At 32.5% G+C, this 16,729-nt stretch overlaps 2 pseudogenes; both read right to left on the reverse strand.

Annotated features, from left to right (window-relative positions):
• Window positions 1–11,998: 11,998 nt before the first annotated feature.
• Window positions 11,999–14,977, reverse strand: LOC131806758 (cytochrome c oxidase subunit 1-like; annotated as a pseudogene).
• On the reverse strand, window positions 14,279–16,513 carry LOC131806766 (NADH-ubiquinone oxidoreductase chain 2-like; annotated as a pseudogene).
• Window positions 16,514–16,729: the final 216 nt, after the last annotated feature.

The following is a 16,729-nucleotide window of genomic DNA, read 5'->3' on the forward strand; positions in this document are numbered from 1 at the left end:
AGGTACAATACCCACCGAAGTTGTTTGAGATGTGGTATTTGAAGTTCGTAATAGATGCTACAGCCTGTGACAGAAAATTGTCTTACTGGTCCAGGTCTTCGCACAGCTCCAATTTAACGGCACCTATTTATATACGATATTTTGATGATTTGAGCTACATTATTAACCGTTTATTTCAAGTTTCGAATTTGAATATGGTAATGGCTTATGACAAACAATGCCTATGTATGTCCACGTCGTATAGACCCCAATATAACGGCTATATTCGGTATTTTTAAAATTTTAACAGAATTTTTGAAGGATTTTATTTCTTAAAAATTTCCAAATTCGTTGCAAATGGTGGAGGGTATTAAAAGTTCGGCCCGGCCGAACTTACTGATCTTTAACTTGTTTAATTCTTTGGTTCCTCGTCTATTGAGCTTACGATCTCGCAACTTGGGTAAAAAACGTTTTTTTTTTTTTTTCATAGAAATAAAAAACCAAGGATCCGATGAGGTTGGTGGCTCTTTCCGAAACCTAGGTATTCCCTGCCTCACACCCTGGTAAACATTACCATCGTTTTCCACTAATAAACAAACGTTGTTTTTATAAAAATAACAATACAGGGGTTAAGCCTGACCAGTTTCAACAACAAAATACTATATTATCCCGAACAAACAAGCCAACACTGTTCTATTAATAGATAAATCACGGTCGACGAAGGTGTTTTTGTTGTAACAGACAAAACAAACTTACATGGTTATGCTACTTCGTTCAGGTAGACCGAAAGCATAACGAGTGGAGAAAGATGTAAATGTTTATAAGTGCGATTGTAAGATTTAGAAAGTTTTCAAAAATAATTTTAGTTTTATTTAATTCTTTGGTTCTTCTTCTATTGAGGTTATGATCTTGTCACTTTGGTAAAAAATCTTTTTTTGTCATAGAAGTCATTTTAAAAATATCTTCTGGGGAGAAAATCCTAGGCAAAAAACAAGGCAACTGATGAGGATTTGTGGCCCTTTCCGTAACCTAGGTATTCCCAGCCTTACCCCCTGGTAAACATTACCATCGTTTTCCACTCATAAACAAACGTTGTTTTTATAAAAATAACAATACAGGAGTTAAGCCTGACCAGTTTGCAACAACAAAATACTATGTTATCCCGAACAAACAAGCCAACACTGTTCTATTAATAGATAAGTCACGGTCGACGTAGGTGTTTTTGTTGTAACAGACAAAACAAACTTACATGGTTATGCTACTTCGTTCAGGTAGACCGAAAGCATAACGAGTGGAGAAAGATTTAAATGTTTATAAGTGCGATTGTAAGATTTAGAAGGTTTTCAAAAATAATTTTAGTTTTATTTAATTCTTTGGTTCTTCTTCTATTGAGGTTATGATCTTGTCACTTGGGTAAAAAAAACCTTTTTTTGTCATAGAAGTCATTTTAAAAATATCCTCTGGGGAGAAAATCCTAGGCAAAATACAAGGCAACTGATGAGGATTTGTGGCTCTTTCCGTAACCTAGGTATTCCCAGCCTTACCCCCTGGTAAACATTACCATCGTTTTCCACTAATAAGCAAACGTTGTTTTTATAAAAATAACAATAAGGGGGTTAAGCCTGACCAGTTTGCAACAACAAAATACTATGTTATCCCGAACAAACAAGCCGACACTGTTCTATTAGTAGATAAGTCACGGTCGACGAAGGTGTTTTTGTTGTAACAGACAAAACAAACTTACATGGTTATGCTACTTCGTTCAGGTAGACCGAAAGCATTAAACAAGGCACGGTCGACGAAGGGATTTTTGTTTTAACAGACAAAACCAATTTACATGGTTATGCTACTTCGTTCAGGTAGGCCGAAAGCATTACGAGTGGAGAAAGATGTAAATATTTATAAGTGCGATTGTGAAAATTTAGAAGATTTTCCAAAAGAAGTTTAGTTTTATTTAATTATTTGGTTCCACGTCTATTGAGCTTACGATCTCGCAACTTGGGTTAAAAAATGTTTTTTCATAGAAATAAAAAACCAAGGATCCGGTGAGGTTGGTGGCTCTTTCCGAAACCTAGGTATTCCCTGCCTCACACCCTTGTAAACATTACCATCGATTTCCACTAATAAACAAACGTTGTTTTTATAATAAATAACAATACAGGGGTTAAGCCTGACCAGTTTGCAACAACAAAATACTATTTTATCCCGAACAAACAAGCCAACACTGTTCTATTAATGGATAAGTTACGGTCGACGAAGGTGTTTTTGTTGTAACAGACAAAACCAATTTACATGGTTATGCTACTTCGTTCAGGTAGACCGAAAGCATAACGAGTGGAGAAAGATGTAAATGTTTATAAGTGAGATTGAAAGTTTAGAAGGTTTTCAAAAATAATTTTAGTTTTATTTAATTCTTTGGTTCTTCTTCTAATGAGGTTATGATCTTGTCACTTGGGTAAAAAATCTTTTCTGTCATAGAAGTCATTTTAAAAATACCGTCTGGGGAGAAAATCCTAGGCAACAAACAAGGCAACTGATGAGGTTGGTGGCTCTTTCCGAAACCTAGGTATTCCCTGCCTCACACCCTGGTAAACATTACCATCGTTTTCCACTAATAAACAAACGTTGTTTTTATAAAAATAACAATACAGGGGTTAAGCCTGACCAGTTTGCAACAACAAAATACTATGTTATCCCGAACAAACAAGCCAACACTGTTCTATTAATAGATAAGTCACGGTCGACGAAGGTGTTTTTGTTGTAACAGCAAAACAAACTTACATGGTTATGCTACTTCGTTCAGGTAGACCGAAAGCATAACGAGTGGAGAAAGATTTAAATGTTTATAAGTGCGATTGTAAGATTTAGAAGGTTTTCAAAAATAATTTTAGTTTTATTTAATTCTTTGGTTCATCTTCTATTGAGGTTATGATCTTGTCACTTGGGTAAAAAAACCTTTTTTTGTCATAGAAGTCATTTTAAAAATATCTTCTGGGGAGAAAATCCTAGGCAAAATACAAGGCAACTGATGAGGATTTGTGGCTCTTTCCGTAACCTAGGTATTCCCAGCCTTACCCCCTGGTAAACATTACCATCGTTTTCCACTAATAAGCAAACGTTGTTTTTATAAAAATAACAATAAGGGGGTTAAGCCTGACCAGTTTGCAACAACAAAATACTATGTTATCCCGAACAAACAAGCCGACACTGTTCTATTAGTAGATAAGTCACGGTCGACGAAGGTGTTTTTGTTGCACCAGACAAAACAAACTTACATGATTATGCTACTTCGTTCAGGTAGACCGAAAGCATAACGAGTGGAGAAAGATGTAAATGTTTATAAGTGCGATTGTAAGATTTAGAAGGTTTCCAAAAATAATTTTTGTTTTATTTAATTCTTTGGTTCTTCTTCTATTGAGGTTATGATCTCGTCACTTGGGTAAAAAATGTTTTTTTTTTGTCATAGAAGTCATTTTAAAAATATCTTCTGGGGAGAAAATCCTAGACAAAAAACAAGGCATCTGATGAGGATTTGTGGCTCTTTCCGTAACCTAGGTATTCCCAGCCTTACCCCCTGATAAACATTACCATCGTTTTCCACTAATAAACAAACGTTGTTTTTATAAAAACAACAATAGGTATTCACTTCCTTACCACCTGGTAAACATTACCATCGTTTTCTACTAATAAAAACATTTTTTTTATAAAAACAACAATAAAGGGGTTAAGTCTGACCAGTTTGCAACAACAAAATAATATGTTATCCCGAACAAACAAGCCAACACTGTTCTATTAATAGACAAGTCACGGTCGACGAAGGTGTTTTTGTTGTAACAGACAAAACAAACTTACATGGTTATGCTACTTCGTTCAGGTAGACCGAAAGCATTAAACAAGGCACGGTCGACGAAGGGATTTTTGTTTTAACAGACAAAACCAATTTACATGGTTATGCTACTTCGTTCAGGTAGACCGAAAACATTACGAGTGGAGAAAGATGTAAATATTTATAAGTGCGATTGTAAAAATTTAGACGATTTTCCAAAACAATTTTAGTTTTATTTAAATCTTCGGGTTCTCTTCTATTGGGCTTACGATCTTGTCACTTGGGTAAAAAATTTTGTTTTGTCACAGAAGCTATTATTAAAATATCTTTTGGGGAAAAAATCTCAGACAAAAAACAAGGGAACTGATGAGTATTGGTCGCTCTTTACGAAACCTAGGCATTTTCTGCCCTACCCCTGGTACATATAACCATTGTTCTCCACTAATAAACAAACGTTCTATTAACACTATTCTATTAATAGACAAGGCATGGTCGATGAAGGCAAAACCAACTTACATGGTTATGCTACTTCCTTCAGGTAGTACGAAAGCACTAGAAAAGGAACGGTCGACGAAGGGGTATTTGTTTTAACAGACAAATACAACTTACATGGTTATGCTACTTTGTTCAGGTAGAACGAAAACATAACGAATGGAGAAAGATGTAAATGTATTATAAGTGCGATTGTAAGATTTAGAAGATTTTCCAAAAGAAGTTTACTTTTATTATACCCTCCTCCATACTATGGAGGGTATATTAACTTTGTCATTCCGTTTGTAACTCCTCGAAATACTCATATCAGACCCAACAAAGTATATATATATTCTTGATCAGCGTAAAATTCTAAGTCGATTTAGCGATGTCCGTCTGTCGGTCTGTCCGTCTGTCTGTCTGTTGTAATCACGCTATCTTGCGAATGAATTGAGATAGATGGCTAAAATTTTGCACACATGTTTATTTTTCCAGTAGGCAGGTTAAGTTTGTAAATGGGCCATGTAGGTCCACGTTTTCATATAGCCCCCATATAACGGTACCTCCCGATATTCGGTATTTTGATGATTTTAGCGACATTATTCACGGGAATTGTTTCAAATTTGGTATTTGAAGTTCAAAATGGATACTACACTCTAAGACAGAAAATTGTCTGTGCAGGTCCACGTCTTCATATAGCCCCCATATAACGGTACCTGCCTATATTCGGTATTTTGATGATTTTAGCGACATTATTCACCGGAATTGTTTCAAAATCGGTATTTGAAGTTTGTTATGGGAACTACAGTCTGTGGCAGAAAATTGTCTGTGCGGGTCCAGGTCTTCGTATAGGCCCCATATATCAGTACCTCCCTATATTCGGTATTTTGACGATTTTAGGTACAATACCCACCGAAGTTGTTTGAGATGTGGTATTTGAAGTTCGTAATAGATGCTACAGCCTGTGACAGAAAATTGTCTTACTGGTCCAGGTCTTCGCACAGCTCCAATTTAACGGCACCTATTTATATACGATATTTTGATGATTTGAGCTACATTATTAACCGTTTATTTCAAGTTTCGAATTTGAATATGGTAATGGCTTATGACAAACAATGCCTATGTATGTCCACGTCGTATAGACCCCAATATAACGGCTATATTCGGTATTTTTAAAATTTTAACAGAATTTTTGAAGGATTTTATTTCTTAAAAATTTCCAAATTCGTTGCAAATGGTGGAGGGTATTAAAAGTTCGGCCCGGCCGAACTTACTGATCTTTAACTTGTTTAATTCTTTGGTTCCTCGTCTATTGAGCTTACGATCTCGCAACTTGGGTAAAAAACGTTTTTTTTTTTCATAGAAATAAAAAACCAAGGATCCGATGAGGTTGGTGGCTCTTTCCGAAACCTAGGTATTCCCTGCCTCACACCCTGGTAAACATTACCATCGTTTTCCACTAATAAACAAACGTCGTTTTTATAAAAATAACAATACAGGGGTTAAGCCTGACCAGTTTCAACAACAAAATACTATATTATCCCGAACAAACAAGCCAACACTGTTCTATTAATAGATAAATCACGGTCGACGAAGGTGTTTTTGTTGTAACAGACAAAACAAACTTACATGGTTATGCTACTTCGTTCAGGTAGACCGAAAGCATAACGAGTGGAGAAAGATGTAAATGTTTATAAGTGCGATTGTAAGATTTAGAAAGTTTTCAAAAATAATTTTAGTTTTATTTAATTCTTTGGTTCTTCTTCTATTGAGGTTATGATCTTGTCACTTTGGTAAAAAATCTTTTTTTGTCATAGAAGTCATTTTAAAAATATCTTCTGGGGAGAAAATCCTAGGCAAAAAACAAGGCAACTGATGAGGATTTGTGGCCCTTTCCGTAACCTAGGTATTCCCAGCCTTACCCCCTGGTAAACATTACCATCGTTTTCCACTCATAAACAAACGTTGTTTTTATAAAAATAACAATACAGGAGTTAAGCCTGACCAGTTTGCAACAACAAAATACTATGTTATCCCGAACAAACAAGCCAACACTGTTCTATTAATAGATAAGTCACGGTCGACGTAGGTGTTTTTGTTGTAACAGACAAAACAAACTTACATGGTTATGCTACTTCGTTCAGGTAGACCGAAAGCATAACGAGTGGAGAAAGATGTAAATGTTTATAAGTGCGATTGTAAGATTTAGAAGGTTTTCAAAAATAATTTTAGTTTTATTTAATTCTTTGGTTCTTCTTCTATTGAGGTTATGATCTTGTCACTTGGGTAAAAAATGTTTTTTTTTCTCATAGAAGTCATTTTAAAAATATCTTCTGGGGAGAAAATCTTAGACAAAAAACAAGGCAACTGATGAGGATTGGTGGCTCTTTCCGTAACCTAGGTATTACCAGCCTTACCCCCTGGTAAACATTACCATCGTTTTCCACTAATAAAAAACCTTGTTTTTATAAAAACAACAAAAGGTATTCACTGCCTTACCATCTGGTAAACATTACCATCGTTTTCTACTAATAAAAACATTGTTTTTATAAAAACAACAATAAAGGGTTTAAGTCTGAATAGTTTGCAACAACAAAATACTATGTTATCCCGAACATACAACCCAACACGGTTCTGTTAATAGATAAATCTCGGTCGACTAAGGTGTTTTTGTTGTAACAGACAAAACAAACTTACATGGTTACGCTACTTCGTTCAGGTAGACCGAAAGCATAACGAGTGGAGAAAGATGTAAATGTTTATAAGTGCGATTGTAAGATTTAGAAGGTTTTCAAAAATAATTTTAGTTTTATTTAATCCTTTGGTTCTTCTTCTATTGAGGTTATGATCTTGTCACTAGAAGTCATTTTAAAAATATCTTCTGGGGAGAAAATCCTAGGCAAAAAACAAGGCAACTGATGAGGATTTTGTGGCTCTTTCCGTAACCTAGGTATTCCCAGCCTTACCCTCTGGTAAACATTACCATCGTTTTCCACTAATAAACAAAATTTGTTTTTATAAAAATAACAATAAGGGGGTTAAGCCGGATTTGTGGCTCTTTCCGTAGCCTAGGTATTCCCAGCCTTACCCTCTGGTAAACATTACCATCGTTTTCCACTAATAAACAAACGTTGTTTTTATAAAAATAACTATAAGGGGGTTAAGCCTGACCAGTTTGAAACAACGAAATACTATGTTATCCCGAACAAACAAGCCGACACTCTTCTATTAATAGATAAGTCACGGTCGACGAAGGTGTTTTTGTTGCAACAGACAAAACAAACTTACATGATTATGCTACTTCGTTCAGGTAGAGCGAAAGCATAACGAGTGGAGAAAGATGTAAATGTTTATAAGTGCGATTGTAAGATTTAGAAGGTTTCCAAAAATAATTTTAGTTTTATTTAATTCTTTGGTTCTTCTTCTATTGAGGTTATGATCTTGTCACTTGGGTAAAAAATGTTTTTTTTTTTTGTCATAGAAGTCATTTTAAAAATATCTTCTTGGGGAAAATCCTGGGCAAAAAACAAGGCAACTGATGAGGATTCCGTAACCTAGGTATTCCCAGCCTTACCCCCTGGTAAACATTACCATCGTTTTCCACTAATAAACAAACGTTGTTTTTATAAAAATAACAATAAGGGGGTTAATCCTGACCAGTTTGCAACAACAAAATACTATATTATCCCGAACAAACAAGCCGACACTTTTCTATTAATAGATAAGTCACGGTCGACGAAGGTGTTTTTGTTGCAACAGACAAAACAAACTTACATGGTTATGCTACTTCGTTCAGGTAGACCGAAAGCATAACGAGTGGAGAAAGATGTAAATGTTTATAAGTGCGCTTGTAAGATTTAGAAGGTTTCCAAAAATAATTTTAGTTTTATTTAATTCTTTGGTTCTTCTTCTATTGAGGTTATGATCTTGTCACTTTGGTAAAAAATGTTTTTTTTTTGTCATAGAAGTCATTTTAAAAATATCTTCTGGGGAGAAAATCCTAGGCAAAAAACAAGGCAACTGATGAGAATTTGTGGCTCTTTCCGTAACCTAGGTATTCCCAGCCTTACCCCCTGGTAAACATTACCATCGTTTTCCACTAATAAACAAACGTTGTTTTTATAAAAATAACAATAAGGGGGTTAAGCCTGGCCAGTTTGCAACAACAAAATACTATGTTATCCCGAACAAACAAGCCGACACTCTTCTATTAATAGATAAATCACGGTCGACGAAGGTGTTTTTGTTGCAACAGACAAAACAAACTTACATGGTTATGCTACTTTGTTCAGGTAGACCGAAAGCATAACGAGTGGAGAAAGATACAAATGTTTATAAGTGCGCTTGTAAGATTTAGAAGGTTTTCAAAAATAATTTTAGTTTTATTTAATTCTTTGGTTCTTCTTCTATTGAGGTTATGATCTTGTCACTTGGGTAAAAAAACCTTTTTTTGTCATAGAAGTCATTTTAAAAATATCTTCTGGGGAGAAAATCCTAGGCAAAAAACCAGGCAATTGATGAGGATTGGTGGCTCTTTCCATAACCAAGGTATTCCCAGCCTTACCCCCTGGTAAACATTACCATCGTATTCCACTAATAAACAAACGTTGTTTTTATAAAAATAACAATAAAGGGGTTAAGCCTGTCCAGTTTGCAACAACAAAATACTATGTTGTCCCGAACAAACAAGCCAACACTGTTCTTTTAGTAGATAAGTCACGGTCGACGAAGGTGTTTTTGTTGCAACGGACAAAACAAACTTACATGATTATGCTACTTCGTTCAGGTAGACCGAAAGCATAACGAGTGGAGAAAGATGTAAATGTTTATAAGTGCGATTGTAAGATTTAGAAGGTTTTCAAAAATAATTTTAGTTTTATTTAATTCTTTGGTTCTTCTTCTATTGAGGTTATGATCTTGTCAATAGAAGTCATTTTAAAAATATCTTCTGGGGAGAAAATCCTAGGCAAAAAACAACGCAACTGATGAGGATTTTGTGGCTCTTTCCGTAACCTTGGTATTCCCAGCCTTACCCCCTGGTAAACATTACCATCGTTTTCCACTAATAAACAAACATTTTTTTTATAAAAATAACAATAAGGGGGTTAAGTCTGACCAGTTTGCAACAACAAAATACTATGTTATCCCGAAACAAACAAGCCGACACTCTTCTATTAATAGATAAGTCACGGTCGACGAAGGTGTTTTTGTTGCAACAGACAAAACAAACTTACATGATTATGCTACTTCGTTCAGGTAGACCGAAAGCATAACGAGTGGAGAAAGATGTAAATGTTTATAAGTGCGATTGTAAGATTTAGAAGGTTTCCAAAAATAATTTTAGTTTTATTTAATTCTTTGGTTCTTCTTCTATTGAGGTTATGATCTTGTCACTTGGGTAAAAAATGTTTTTTTTTGTCATAGAAGTCATTTTAAAAATATCTTCTTGGGAGAAAATCCTGGACAAAAAACAAGGCAACTTATGAGGATTTGTGGCTCTTTCCGTAACCTAGGTATTCCCAGCCTTACCCCCTGGTAAACATTACCATCGTTTTCCACTAATAAACAAACGTTGTTTTTATAAAAACAACAATATGTATTCACTGCCTTACCACCTGGTAAATATTACCATCGTTTTCTACTAATAAAAAACATTATTTTTATAAAAACAACAATAAAGGTTTTAAGTCCGACCAGTTTGCAACAACAAAATACTATGTTATCCCGAACAAACAAGCCAACACTGTTCTATTAATAGACATGTCACGGTCGACGAAGGTGTTTTTGTTGTAACCGACAAAACCAACTTACATGGTTATGCTACTTCGTTCAGGTAGACCGAAAGCATTAATCAAGGCACGGTCGACGAAGAGATTTTTGTTTTAACAGACAAAACCAATTTACATGGTTATGCTACTTCGTTCAGGTAGACTGAAAGCATTACGAGTGGAGCAAGATGTAAATACCAAAAACAAGGGAACTGATGAGGATTGGTGGCTCTTTCCGAAACCTAGGTATTCCCTGCCTCACAACCTGGTAAACATTACCATCGTTTTCCACTAATAAACAAACGTTGTTTTTATAAAAATAACAATAAGGGGGTTAAACCTGACCAGTTTGCAACAACAAAATACTATGTTATCCCGAACAAACAAGCCAACACTGTTCTATTAATAGATAAGACACGGTCGACGAAGGTGTTTTTGTTGCAACAGACAAAACAAACTTACATGATTATGCTACTTCGTTCAGGTAGACCGAAAGCATGGCGAGTGGAGAAAGATGTAAATGTTAATAAGTGCGATTGTAAGATTTAGAAGGTTTCCAAAAATAATTTTAATTTTATTTAATTCTTTGGTTCTTCTTCTATTGAGGTTATGATCTTGTCACTTGGGTAAAAAATTTTGTTTTGTCACAGAAGCTATTATTAAAATATCTTTTGGGGAAAAATCTCAGACAAAAAACAAGGGAGCTGATGAGGATTGGTTACTCTTTCCGAAACCTACGTGTTCCTTGCCTTACCACCTGGTAAACATTACTATCGTTCTCCACTAAAAAACAAACGCTCTATTAACACTGTTCTATTAATAGACAAGGCACGGTCGAAGAAGGGATTTTTGTTGTAACAGACAAAACAAACTTACATGATTATGCTACTTCGTTCAGGTAGACTGAAAGCTTAATGAGTGGAGAAAGATGTATATGTTTATAAGTGCGATTGTAAAAATTTAGAAGGTTTTCAGAAAGAATTACTTTTATTTAATTCTTTGTTTCCTCTTCTATTGTGGTTACGATCTCGTCACTTGGGTAAATTTTTTGGTCATAGAAGTTATTTTTAAACTATCTTCTGGGTAGAATATCCCAGACCAAAAACAAGGGAAGTGATGAGGATTGGTGACTCTTTCCGTAACCTAGGTATTCACTGCTTTAGCCCCTGGTAAACATTACCATCGTTCTCCACTAATAAACAAACGTTGTTTTTATAAAAATTAAAAAAAATAAACGGGTAAGGCTTGACCATTTTGCAACAAAAATATACTATGGTAACCCGAACAAACAAGCCGACACTGATCTATTAATATACAAGGCACGGTCGACGAAGGGGTTTTTGTTGTAACAGATAAAACCAACTTACATGGTTATGCTACTTCGTTCAAGTAGACCGAAAGCATAAGTGCGATTCTAAGTTTTAGAAGGTTTTAAAAAAGAATTTTAGTTTTATTTAATTTTTTGGTTCCTCTTCTATTGAAGTTACGACCTCGTCACTTGGGTTAAAATGTTTTTTGTCATAGAATTCATTTTTAAAATAACTTCTGGGTGGAATATCCCAGACAGAAAACAAGGGATCTGCTGAGGATTGGTGGTTTTTCCTGAAACCTAGGTATTCCTTGCTTACCACTTGGTAAACATTACTAATAAAAAGCTTTGTTTTTATAAAAACAACAATAAAGGGGTTAAGTCTGACCAGTTTGCAACAACAAAATGCTATGTTATCCCCAACAAACAAGCCAACACTGTTCTAGTAATAGACAAGGCTCGGTCGACGAAGGGGTTTTGTTGAAAAAGACAAAACCAACTTACATGGTTATGCTACTTCGTACAGGTAGACCGGAAGCATAACGAGTGGTGAAAAATTTATCTGTTTATAAGTGCGATTGTAAGATTTAGTAGGTTTTCCAAAAATATTTTAATTTTATTTAGTTATTTATATATGTGTTGACATTAATTAACTTCTCTAGAATATAATGTTCTTAGAACAGCAAATACGTATGATTGAATTATTGCAACTGCTGATTCTAAAACTAATAATGCAATTTGTGTAATAATTAAAAAACTAATTAATACTATAGATAAAGAAGGTCCTGTATTTCCTAAAAGAGTAAGAAGTAGATGTCCAGCAATTATATTAGCTGTTAATCGAACAGCTAAAGTTCCTGGTCGAATTACATTACTAATGGTTTCAATGCATACTATAAATGGCATTAAAATAGCTGGAGTTCCTTGAGGAACTAAATGAGCAAATATATGTTGAGTATTGTTAATTCATCCATATAATATAAAACATAATCATAAAGGAAGAGCTAGAGTTAGAGTTAAAGTTAAATGACTTGTTCTTGTAAAAATATATGGAAATAATCCTATAAAATTATTAAATAAAATTATAGAAAATAATGAAACGAAAATAAATGTAGAACCGTTTGCTCCTATAGGACCAAGTAGAGTTTTAAATTCCTTATGAAGTGTTAATAAAATATTATTTCAAAAAATGTGGTATCGAGATGGTATAAGTCAGTATATTGATGGAATTATTAAAATTCCTAAAAAAGTTCTTAATCAATTTAATGAAAGATTAAAAATACTTGATGAAGGGTCAAAAACAGAGAATAAATTTGTTATAATTTTCAATTTAATGACTTTGTTGAATGAGTTTTATTACTTAAATTTGATTTAGGTATTGAAGGAATATATGAATAGTAATTTATTACATTAAAAATTACAAATGTAATTGAAAAAATAATAAATAAGCTTAATCAACCAATTGGTGCTATTTGAGGGATTAAAAAATATTAATAAATTAATAATTTTAGTTTGACAAACTAATGTTATATTTTTAACTAATTTTTTCATTAGAAGTAAGTGCTAATTTACTATAAAATGGTTTAAGAGACCAGTACTTGCTTTCAGTCATCTAATGAAGAATTATTTTTAGAAATTCACTTAATAGAATAATTTACAGGAATACTTTCAATTACAATTGGTATAAAACTATGATTAGCTCCACAAATTTCTGAACATTGTCCATAGAATAAACCTGGTCGATTAATTAAGAAATTAGTTTGATTTAGACGACCAGGAGTACCATCAACCTTTACACCTAAAGCAGGAACAGTTCATGAATGAATTACATCAGCAGCAGTTACTAAAATTCGAATTTGAGAATTTATTGGTAAAACTACTCGATTATCTACATCTAATAAACGAAATCCGTCTGCTGGTAATTCATTTGTAGGAATTATATAAGAATCAAATTCAACATTATTAAAATCTGAATATTCATAACTTCAATATCATTGATGACCAATAGCCTTTAAAGTTACTGATGGTTCATTAATTTCATCTAATAAGTATAATAATCGTAAAGAAGGGAAAGCAATGAATAATAAAATAATTGCAGGTAAAATAGTTCAAATAATTTCAATTGTTTGTCCATGTAATAAATAACGATTAACATATTTATTAAAAAATAATGTAAACATTAAATATCCGACTAATACTGTAATTATTACTAAAATTATTAATGCATGATCATGAAAAAAAATTAATTGTTCTATTAATGGAGAAGAACTATCTTGTAAACCTAAATTTGCTCATGTTGACATTAGTTTCTAATAAAAGTAAAATACTTTATATATGGAGCTTAAATCCATTGCACTAATCTGCCATATTAGAAATTAGTTAGTAAAGGCAATTCATTATATCTGTGTTCAGCAGGTGGAGTATTTTGTAATCATTCAATTGATGAATTTAATTGAAATTTTCCCAATTCTTGTCGTTGAGATACTAAACTTTCTCAGATAATATAGAATAAATATAAAATTCCTAATAATGAAATTGTTGAACCGATTGTTGAAATTACATTTCATGCTGTATAAGCATCAGGATAATCAGAATATCGTCGAGGTATTCCAGCTAATCCTAAGAAATGTTGAGGGAAGAATGTTAAATTTACTCCAATAAATATAATAACAAATTGACTTTTTAAAAGTTTATTATTTAGAGTTAATCCAGTAAATAGAGGATATCAATGTACGAATCCTGCTATAATAGCAAATACAGCTCCTATAGAAAGTACATAGTGGAAATGAGCAACTACATGATATGTATCATGTAAAATAATATCAACAGATGAATTAGCTAATACTACTCCTGTTAAACCTCCTACAGTAAATAAGAATACGAATCCTAAAGCTCATAAAATAGCTGGAGAATAAGTTATTTGAGTTCCGTATAATGTAGCTAATCAACTAAAAATCTTAATTCCAGTAGGTACAGCAATAATTATTGTAGCTGAAGTGAAGTAAGCTCGAGTATCAACGTCTATTCCAACAGTAAATATGTGATGAGCTCATACAATAAATCCTAAAAGTCCAATTGCTAACATAGCATAAATTATTCCTAAAGAACCGAATGTTTCCTTCTTTCCTGATTCTTGACTAATAATATGAGAAATTATTCCAAATCCAGGTAAAATTAAAATATAAACTTCTGGATGTCCAAAGAATCAGAATAAGTGTTGAAAAGAATTGGATCACCTCCTCCAGCTGGATCAAAGAATGAAGTATTTAAATTTCGATCAGTTAATAGTATAGTAATAGCTCCAGCAAGAACAGGAAGAGATAATAATAATAATAATGCAGTAATTACAACTGATCAAACAAATAAAGGTATTCGATCGAATGTAATTCCTGTTGATCGTATGTTAATAACAGTTGTAATAAAATTTACTGCTCCTAAAATTGAAGAAATTCCTGCTAAGTGAAGAGAGAAAATAGCTAAATCAACTGAAGCTCCGCCATGAGCAATAATTGATGATAAAGGTGGATAAACAGTTCAACCTGTTCCAGCTCCCTTTTCTACTATACTTCTTACTAATAATAGAGTTAATGCAGGAGGTAATAATCAAAAACTTATATTATTCATTCGAGGGAATGCTATATCTGGAGCTCCTAATATTAAAGGAACTAATCAATTTCCAAACCCTCCAATTATAATAGGTATTACTATAAAGAAAATTATAATAAAAGCATGAGCTGTTACAATAACATTATAAATTTGATCGTCTCCAATTAGAGCACCAGGGTGTCCTAATTCAGCTCGAATTAAAATTCTTAATGATGTTCCTACTATACCAGATCATGCTCCAAAGATAAAATATAAAGTACCAATATCTTTATGATTAGTAGAAAATAACCATTGTTGCGATTAAATGGCTGAAGTTTAGGCAATAGATTGTAAATTTATTTATGAGAATTTTTCTCTTTAATCTATTAGCTTTATAGTCAATAATGTCATTAGACTGCAATTCTAAAGGAGTAATAAATTTACTAAGGCTTAAAAGATTATTCTTATATTGATAGCTTTGAAGGCTATTAGTTTATTTAACTTAAAGCCTTAAAAAAAGAAATATAAGGAAGAAGTTAAAAATAACCCAAAAGTTGCAATATAAGAAAAAGTTAATAAAAGCTTTATATTTGAAGACTTATAATATGAAAATGTTATTCAACTATTTTCATAATAGTTTAGTATAAAAGCACTATAACATAATCGAATATAAAAATATAAAGTAATTAATGTTATTATTACTATAAAAGTTAATAAAAATAATTGATTATTTATAGTTAAAGATTGAATTACAAATATTTTTGGTAAGAATCCTAAAAATGGGGGTAATCCTCCTAATGAAAGAAGATTAAAAAATAAGAAAAATTTAATTCTTTTTTCATGGAAAAATAAAGAAAATAATTGATTAATATAAGAAATTTTAAACATATTAAATATTAACACTATTGAAAATGTTAAAAATGTATAAAATAAAAAATATACTAGTCAAATATTTCTATTATATATTGCAGCTAATATTCATCCTAAATGGTTAATTGAAGAATAAGCTATTAATTTACGTAAAGAAGTTTGATTTAAACCTCCTAATGCACCAATTAAACTTGATAAAATAATTCTGATAATAATTAATGGCTTAAAAATTACATAAGAAATTAATATTAACGGAGCAATTTTTTGTCAAGTTATTAAAATTAATGCATTAATTCATGATAATCCTTCTATTACATTAGGAAATCAAAAATGAAAAGGAGCAGAACCTCTCTTTAATAATAAAGAAGAAAGAATAATTATTTCTATTAAATTTGCATTATTTTTACCAGTATTAAGTAAAAATAAAATTACTGCAAATAAAAATACAGAAGAAGCTAGTGCTTGAGTTAAAAAGTACTTTAACGATGCTTCTGTAGATATTAATTTATTATCTCTTATTAGGGGGATAAAAGCTAACAAATTAATTTCTAAACCTATTCAGGCTCCTATTCAAGAGTTTGCTGAAATTGCAATTAAAGATCCTATTATTAAAATAGTTAAAAATATAATTTTTGATGAATTATTAAAAATTAAAAAGAAAAGGATTAGAACCTTTATAAATGGGGTATGAGCCCAGTAGCTTAATTAGCTTATCTTTTTATACCCTCCACCATACTATGGAGGGTATATTAATTTTGTCATTCCGTTTGTAACTCCTCGAAATACTCATGTCAGACCCAACAAAGTATATATATTCCTGATCAGCGTAAAATTCTAAGACGATTTAGCCATGTCCGTCTGTCTGTCTGTCTGTGTGTCTGTCTGTAGTAATCACGCTATCGTAAATGGGCCAAGTTATCA

Source organism: Musca domestica, unplaced genomic scaffold (assembly GCF_030504385.1).
Source record: "Musca domestica strain aabys unplaced genomic scaffold, Musca_domestica.polishedcontigs.V.1.1 88, whole genome shotgun sequence".
Classification (NCBI taxonomy): Eukaryota; Metazoa; Arthropoda; class Insecta; order Diptera; family Muscidae; genus Musca; species Musca domestica.